Source organism: Coturnix japonica, chromosome 3, assembly GCF_001577835.2.
Source record: "Coturnix japonica isolate 7356 chromosome 3, Coturnix japonica 2.1, whole genome shotgun sequence".
In the NCBI taxonomy this organism is placed as follows: Eukaryota; Metazoa; Chordata; class Aves; order Galliformes; family Phasianidae; genus Coturnix; species Coturnix japonica.
Window position 1 is genome coordinate 21,807,362 of NC_029518.1, and position 9,133 is coordinate 21,816,494.

General features: G+C 38.0%; 1 long non-coding RNA gene across 1 annotated transcript; it reads right to left on the minus strand.

The window, feature by feature from the left end:
* Nucleotides 1–390: 390 nt before the first annotated feature.
* On the minus strand, nucleotides 391–2,944 carry LOC107311201. Its single transcript, XR_001553926.2, has 2 exons — nucleotides 2,819–2,944; nucleotides 391–544 (listed from the first exon to the last, which is right to left on the minus strand). It is a non-coding gene; the product is annotated as an uncharacterized LOC107311201 (long non-coding RNA).
* Between the last annotated feature and the right edge of the window lie 6,189 nt (nucleotides 2,945–9,133).

Genomic DNA, 9,133 nt, shown 5'->3' on the forward strand with positions numbered 1-9,133 from the left:
CTCTTGGTGGTATCCAGTGAAAGACAAGAGGCAAAGGGTGCAAACACAAAAGTTCAATTAAAAAGAAAAAAATAAAAAGTATTTTTGCTCTGAGGGTGGTCAAACTCTTGAACAAGTTGTAAAATCTCTTTCCCTGGAAATACTCAAAACTCCTCACAGTCTTGGGCAACAAGCTCTTGTTGACTGCTTTTGTCAAGAGGTTGGATTAGATGATTCTCAGAAGGGTATTCCATCCTCAACCATTCTAAGTTGAGCTAGGCAGTAATTTTTCCAGTTTCTCTTTAGTTCACTTCCATTGCAGTGTTGGCAGAATAGATTCATTTCCATCCTGTTCTGGGTTGGGTTTTCTGTTTTCTTTTGTTGATTTTTTTTTTTGTTGGTTTTTTTTTGTTTTTTTCTCCTTTATAAAGCTCCATCTTTTCCTTTTATGGGTGCTGCTCTCTAACTTTATAAGTTATTACAGTGTTCTGATAAATCTCCTGAAGTCAAGACCTGCTTCTTCTTCTGGGAGTAAAGCTTCAGATCAGCATTACTGAGTGTCCCCCTGTGAAAAAAATAAAATGAAGCAAAATATAATGTGGGATGTAGGAGGAATGGAAATTGAAGCATTCTTCCTTATCTCCCTACGGTAGAAACCAAATTTATTTCATTGTACTGTTCAAACTGAATAGGCTCAAGAATTACAAAAGAACTGATTTTCTCATAATTACATATAAACTGAAGAAGTGACCATGAATGAGAACTGACATCCTAATAATAGTGGTAAAGTGTAGTTATTTTATAAGAACAGAAATTTGTAATTCAAATAATCTGAGCGAGAGGAGCTAAGGAAATAAAAACACCAAAGTTGAATACCTATAATAAAGATAATTAGAATTAGCAGTAAATATTGCCCTGAAGCATGCTGTTACAGCTGAGACCATTTTGTAATGTCTAAGATTCTATGGCATAGTGATTTATACGCTTCTCAACCTAAACATTAGAAGAAAACCATATTCTATTGCCTTAATGCATTTCCTGCCTTTCAGCAGATGGCTTTGACTGGCCTACTCACTTTCAGTCAGCTTTGAGTAGGTTTTCCAAAGAAGTATTTAACCACATAATGACTGACATGACATGAACTCAGCAGTGTGTCTTGCTGGGGCAACAGGAGCATTTTTAAATACCAATGCATAAAGCATGGAACTGTAACAAGCCATTTAAATGATCAACACTTAGATTCTTAGTATGCTAGAAGAAAATTGTGTGATAATTGAAAATGTTCTGTTTGTGTAATAGCTACTCTTACTAGGATTGTAGTAACATTCTAAAGTAGTTCAGCACAACCACAGAAGACCTTTCAAACACATTTCATGGGCAAGTAGACTTTGCACTGTGTCGAACTGAACGTGCTAATTGTGGGAGGTCCCCAAATCAGTTTTTTTTTTTGTTTGTTCATTTTTTTTTGTTTAGCCCTTTCTGCTTTTTTTTCCTCTAACAATAATTTTTAACTGGTTGTTCCAATTGGCCTTTATTCTCATTTCAGCCTCCTGTATAACACAGCAGCAGGGGGCAGGGAGGAGCCAGGACAGGTGGCCTGAATTAGGCCAGGGGTTGTTCCATACCATGCAACATGTGGAAGGTCATAAATCTGTGGGTATTTGGCTAGCGGCTGGATGCCACTTGGGGGTTGCTGGGCGTCAGTCAGATGGGGTGAGGCCTTTTGGTACCGGTGGGCTGTTGCATTTTTGCTGTGCCTTAGGTGGCAAGTAATTGCATTGTGGCTCTCTCTATTGCCATCACTGCTGTTTTGTTTCCATTTTCCTCTTCTGTCTTAGTAAATAGTTTTTGTCTCAACCCATGAGTTGTATTTTGTTTCAGATTCTTTCCATCATCACGCTTGGTAGGGAGGAATGTGTGAATGGCTGCTGCCTTCGATGGCGAGCTTTGATTCTGTATACTGTTGTATAAAATAAGACTCACAGGTATATTTACATAATGAGATCATTAATTAGTGTTATTAGATTGTATTTTCAGAAGTCTAAGTAGAATGGATCTTCTAAACTCTATCTGCCCAGTTTAAGTAAGGCCACAAGCTCTTATTTCTTAGAGTGATGTTTGGGCTTTTTTTAGTCTCATGTTCTTGAATGTTTTGTTTTACTCCTAAAGATGTTAATTGGGAAAAACATCACTTAATTTCTGCTAAGATCTAGGCTTAATGCTTGTACTTGGCTTTTCTCTACCTCTGTTTTTTTTTATGTTTTATGTTCAGGTTTTCACCTTTTATTTTCCCCCTTTGAACAAATCAATTAATAATTAAGATTTTTTTCTAATATAACTGGAATCATTGATTTGGGTTAAAGAGATGTCACAAATGGCCATTTGTAGGAATAGCAGAGAGTTTGCTCTACCTCTGTTCTGTGCCACGCACAACAGCTCAAAACAAGACTGAAGGTGCCAATTTAGAAGCAGCAGTTAAAAGATCCAAATGTAAATAAATTTTGTGCTGTTAGAAGTGTTAGAGCTATTTATGAAACACAGAGAAATTAACATTTCTAAATAATCCTAGAACAAATGATGGTGAGAAAGATCATACCGGATTGTGTAACATTCTCTTCCATAAAAGTATTTTCCATTATATTAAGTGGAACATTTATAACCCAAAAGATTCATGCAGAAAACCAAATTATAATTGTGACAATATAGAGGAAAATAACACAGCAGAATGAAAATTGCTTACCATGAGGTACAGATTAAAGTGTGGTCAATCAACAGTATGGTGACAATAACATAAAGATGGTAGTAAATATCCAAAAGGTTATGTACAGGAAAAACTCACCCATATGGAATCCTTCAGTCTGCCAGGAACTGCTGAGACTATTTCCACCAGGGAGCAATCTCCAAGACATGCAGCCTTAGTGGTGGTCAGCCCTTAAATGAGGTCTAGAGGAGGTGGAGTCAAGCTCCACCCCTTCCGGGAGCATGGCTACATTACTCTCACCTGTGCTCCCACAGCTGACCCGACACTTGCCTCAGCAGATTAATCAAAGGTTCAGGCTGTGATTACCAATTTCCCATAAAATCAACCAATCAGCTTTGGCTTGAAGGTATGGTTATGCCATACAGTCAGTATGGTGGAGGCAAAATTGCATGCAACATTTCTCTCTCATCTCCTAGTGCTTCCCAAATTGAAATAATTTATACTCAGAATGTTAAACCAAATAGAAAGTGCATGAAGAATGTATCTCTGCCAACAGGATCCATCAAGGTGATGCCGGGGGACCTGAAGAGGAAAATATCTTTGTTAGTTTTGTTAGTACTGCAGACACACTGGACACAGCAGCTGAAACCAAAACCTCAAGCACTTTGTAACCACATAGTAAAACACAGTTCTTGATCTTATTTTTGTGTTTGACATATATACATCAGACAGATAGGAGAGGGAGGGGCAATACCAAAATGGGACTAGAAAGTCTAGCAGGAGGGGCTAGGCGCCTGACCCAGTATATCTGAGGAGGTTGTACCAGAAGCAGGAGCTACTAGCCCCAAAATCTCAGCTAGCACTTCCATAGCATTTTCTTCAGTGAAAGAGAACTGGGAGATGGGAAATGGGTAATGGGCTTATCTTGCTACAATAAAGCATTTAACTTGGTATCAATTTGAAGTTTGTGTCTTGTCTTATTCAGTCTACATGAGTTCGTCTGTGTCATATAATGGTTTTATTCTGTTATGCATTTTAGTCTTCTGTTTCGTGCTAGTAAATATAGTCTCTTTTTAACAGTCGAAATGTCAGGATATGATTGTTTTGAATGTGCAAGATGAAATCTGTGAAATGATGCATTTCTTTTTCAGTGAGCTCTGAAAAGGAGCCAAACATGGTTTTCTTGTTTATAGAGCAAAGGACTGGAATTGACCTTTAGGGTCACAGACTCCAGTGCAGTGAGTTCAGGCCAGTGCACAGGCACTACATCTTATAATCTCTTTCACATGCTCACAGACTTGTTTTGTGGAGTGGGTTGTTGGGTTTATTTTTGGTGGGCTTTTTTTTGGCTGAATTTGAACACTTTACTGCAAACAGACGCGAGATTAGGAAACTAGATCTTGTTCTTTGGTGGAGACTAAATCCTGAAAGTCCTCTAGCAGAACAGAGCTTACAGGATCAGTCATACTTCAGGGTGGTGATGTGCTGTGGGAGTATTGTTTCTAGGCTATGCCTGGCACCTTGGGAGATGCAGTGTTGTTCTGTGGCCATTGCATTGACCTGTCCCAGCGATGCTGCCCGCCATAACTTTCAGCATCCTAGTTTCCCCATCAGTACTTAAAGGACAGCAACTGCAAAGTGCCTTAAAATCTGCCGATGAACAGCTTTATATTTGAGTTGTGCTATCTATGGGGTGGACCAGAGGAGCCCTGTTATTGGTGATTATTTTACCTAAATAATCTTGATCCTTTCTTACTTTTTTATAATCATTAAATTAAGTTGAAAAGGTCACTCCTTTCCCTAATAGCTCAAGTTCAGGGTTTTCTTTTATTTTTTTTCATAGCTTTTAAGGATATACCATGTCATAGATGTCAGATACTGCATTTCTTCACACTGTTTAAATCATTCTCTTTTTATAAGAAAGCAATTTTTAAAATTTTATTTTGTTTTTAGAAATCCACTTAGTTTATTTTCCATTGGAAAAAAAAAGAAAAATGGGGCCTTTATTTTACAAAATATTTCCTCATCCTGAGCTTATTGACACCTACCAGACCAAGTTTTAGACAGAGGTTTTTTAATGGGGATTTGTCACTCATTAATTTCAATGTGGAGATTCTCTTTTTATTATTTTTTTTTCCTCAGAACAATTTTTCAATGTCAGGCTTTTTTTTTTTTTTTTTTTTTTTTTTTGGGGGGGGGGGGGGTGGGGGGAGGGGAGCAAGAGGTCAACACAATCAGGCTTTTTTTAACATAATGGAATAATGACATAACCTTCATTATAGCATCTCAAATGCAACAATATAATACATTTACTTAAGTCCGGGACAAGGAAACCAAACCAATTTATTATAGCCTGTTGATTCACACTCACATGCTGTGCAGTTCGTGTGAAGGCCCCATTTACTTTTTCACATGAACTGCCACAGCATGGTTCAAATAGAGATTTCTCTCTATGTTAAGGCTCCTTATTAACATCGTTTCTGGAGTCACTGGGCCAAGTATATCCCTAGTGCAATTCCACTGATCTCAGTGGGGTTATCCTTGAGATATATTTGGTCCATTGTTTCTACAGAATGTCTTTGTTCTTTTTTGATCTCTTTAAGAATTTTGTTACTTTGAAAATTTCTTGCATAGTAAGTTCTAACATTAAAAAGTTCACAGCATTTGTAAGTAACTTCTCAGGTGGTTTTTACACATTTCTACTCAGAGATCAGAGGTGATTATATCCAATAACTTGTTTCTCTTTATTTTTAATTCCAAAACTTGATGTGGCTACCAAAAATAGTCTAAGACAGACTTCATGTACATTTGGCATTATCTTCTGCCCAGCTTTCTCTCTTGCAATTTCTGGAAACAAATATGTATTGAGCAATGAAACTCCCAAGCCTAACTTGAAAAGTCGAGCTTTTATGATGTTGTGTTTCAGTAATGAATGTTTATCTTCATGGTTGTTGGGTTTGGTTTGTTTTTTGTTTTTACTTCTATTAGGCATTGTGCACTACTTTAAAAAACAAAAGTAGTCAACTGACCACCAAATTTTTGCTCAGGTTAGATGTGTAGTTAATGACCATTTTGTACATTACACATATACATGTGATTTACATTATTTAATTTTTTTTTTTTTTTTCAGGAGAAAGAACAGTCTGACTAGACAAGAGAACAAAGAAAAGTGGTCTCTTGGATAAGTGGTGAATAAATGGAAAAGCATTTGTTCTCAGAATGCTTGTATCTCATATCCAATTCTGTATTACTGAAGGTTTGCACAGGCATTTGGTGGCCTCCTTAATTTATATTAATTTTTCCAGGGAATAATTAACTCAGCACATGTACCTCTTTACTTGGCTTTGCTGTCAGAATTTTTAATTCAAAACCAAATTTGATTTTCACCAAATCAGCAGAGGAAAATGACTTGGACCAGGACCTCTGGTTCCCTGAGCTCATGCTTATCTTCTTGTAAAGATCTTTTTATTCTCCAAAAAAAAAAAAAAAATTAAGTCCTAACATGAGATTGCATTTTGGAGGGAACAGCCTATGGGCTCTAGAGTAATTAAATCCTTGCTTGTTAAATACTGCTTGAATAAATAACATTTGATTCTGTTGATAACCAACGAGGACTTGCTAACATGCAAAGTTCTAGTGCCAAAATGACTTTTGCTCTACAGATATGTGTTCAGGAAAGTGCTGCAGGTGAGGTGTGCCTGTGAGTTGTGTTTCCTATTGAGATACAGCTGTAATTTTTGCAGATTTTCCAGTCTCTTCCAGCATGTTCTTCATGCTGAAGGGAGAAATGATACTGCCTCTAAGTAAAGATGTGGAAAACCCTCTAAAAGTACTCAGTAGCAAAGCTTATTTTCAAGCTGCACACACAGAACTGGTTTATATTTATAGAGATTTATATGTGAGACAGAATGGAAAAATGTAATCTAGTTTTATTTAACATCTCTCTCAGAATCCTAAAAACTGCTTTCAGATGAATTAGGTGCTTGTAAGTATAGTGGCTATGCAGGAAAACATTAACAGCTAAGCTTCAGACAGCAACAACCCTACATATTATATTATGTGTTAAGAAAGCAAATGCTAGTTACAGACCTGGGGTTGTCTCTGTGCACTTTTCAAAACTGCAGTGTGATCATTTATCTACAAAACATTAGAGCTCAGATAAAAGAGCTGCAGGCCTCTTCTGAAAGCTGGCATTCTCAGGCATCACCAGGTACATCAATGAAATGTTTCTGTTTACTTGTCCAGTCGCACCGTGTTATTCATGTCTTCCTGATCTGCAGATCACTGATACCAAGCAGTAACCTGTTGAGACGTTTTAATTTTGATCTTTGCACAAAGAGTGATCCATGAAGAAAATGAAGTACAAAATGAGGCAATAAGCAGTGGTATCTATTTCCTTATTTTCTTATATCAGCAGCACAGATTTCACAGAGAGTACTTTAAGTCATGATTTTGCATCACGTAACATCTGGTCTTGTGCAACACATCTGAGCCTCCTGAAGAAGGAACACAAGAGACGGGACATACAGCTTGTGCTTTGTGGTTAGAAACACTCTGCAGAACTTCCCATCTTTGGGATACACATCTTGCGAAATGCAGCGTGGATGCAGAGTCAGGGTGCCGTTTTGACATGGTCATAGGGCTCTTGGGTGCTAATGGCATCTCTTCTCCAGCCCCCAAGCCTCAGGGCAAACAGGTAATCAATGAAAAATAAAAGCACCTGGAACTTTTCACAAATAAAACCTTGCATGCATGTCCTGGAGGAACATTTCCTCCTGGCAGATATTCCTGGAAGATTTTGGCTCGGTGTACCCTGTGTTCCTTAAGGGCCCTCCTACAGAGGCTGGTGAATATAGAATCTCATCACCAGGCCCTCAGAGAGTTTCAGAGGGCCATTGCATTTTCACCATCCTTCTGTGCAGGTGAGGAAGGGCACCCTGCACAGCTTTTGACCATCTGGGGGTACTGATTTTCACTGCAAAGGCAAAAAACAGATTTTAGCTCCTTGGTGATGGAATGGGAGAGCTTGAATGAAAATAACTTTCATATTGGGAGTATAAGAGAACTTTGAATATTTTTTTCCCCATGAAGGGGCCTCTTCTCAGAGTGTAAAGCCTCAGTTGTATCTGATTTACAAAGAGAGGAAAAAACAAGGACTTGGGGTCTTAAAGTGCATAGTGCAATTTTGGACTGTGTTGTAACAATCCTTTTCAAGGCACTGCTTTAATGTTCTCCCCAGCAAAACAAAATGAAATGGAGGATACCTCATCAACTTCTGTGTTTAATTTCATTTGTAGAAACTCTATGCACAGAATCATGCATAGCCATTTTTATAGTGCTGGATCCACTGTCAGCTGAAAGATACTTGGATGAAGTACTGGAAATTATTTTAGTATTTTCAACAAGAATCACTAACAGTGATGAGTAACTTCCTGGCTACTAAGTGCATCAGGCAATGCACATTGTTCCTCAACCTGATAAACTCTTAGCTGGGAACTTCCCTTCCCTGTGGTTGTTGATCTGCCCTGGGTTTCTGCCTGCCTCTTCAGACCAGGCTGCTCTGTGACATCTAGTCAAATGTTGAGCAATCAGTACCACCAGGGCTGTGTTTTTAATGAGAAAAGCAGTTAAGTAAATGGAATGTCATTAAGACATACGACTGTTTTGGAGATGATGCCAACAGTATAACAGAAAGTTACTTTAAAATATTACTTGCTGTACATTTATTTTTAATGCATACGAAACTGTAGAAACAAACCACTTTAACTAGCTGAAGAAATTGAGACTCTTTGCATGTGCTGTTTCAAATCCCAGTAGTATTTCAGCCTCTTGGAGTTGACTCTTGAACTGTCAAAGAGGGATCTGGACAGTTTCTTGGTGTCTCTGACTATTAAATCCTTAAGTGATATGTCTATATGCTTAAGGAATGGGTCAGTTTGCAGTCAGAAATGTACCAATGTATAAAAAAAGGAACAGATTGGTTACTAGCATATTGCCATGAAAACCTTTGCCCTCAGCTGACTGGGTTTGTTCCAAGATTCAGTGTTCACTTTGACGTTATGTGAGACAAAGTGTTGTGGCCAAATATGCATATCATGTACTTCGGCAGTTTTTCCTTTTTTGTTGGTTTTGTGTGTGTGATGCCTTGCTTTGAAACTGTTTAGCTCAATGCATTCAAAGTTCTCTTCTGTACCATTTCAGTCAGGATCTAAACACACTTGAGCATAACAAGAGGCAAGGAGGAATTGTTACAGCCTTGCTAACAAAGGCCATACTTCTTTTGGTATGTTTTTCTTGTTTCGAATCTGTAGAGACACTTCCCTATTTAAAAAGAACAACTGTCCTTTTGTTGTGAGTCCTGCACAGCATTTGTGGCTCGTATCAGTCACACTATTATTAATAAACCAGAAAAGCTTTTGAAATGCTAGCAGTTATTCCAGCTAGGAGTTGTTG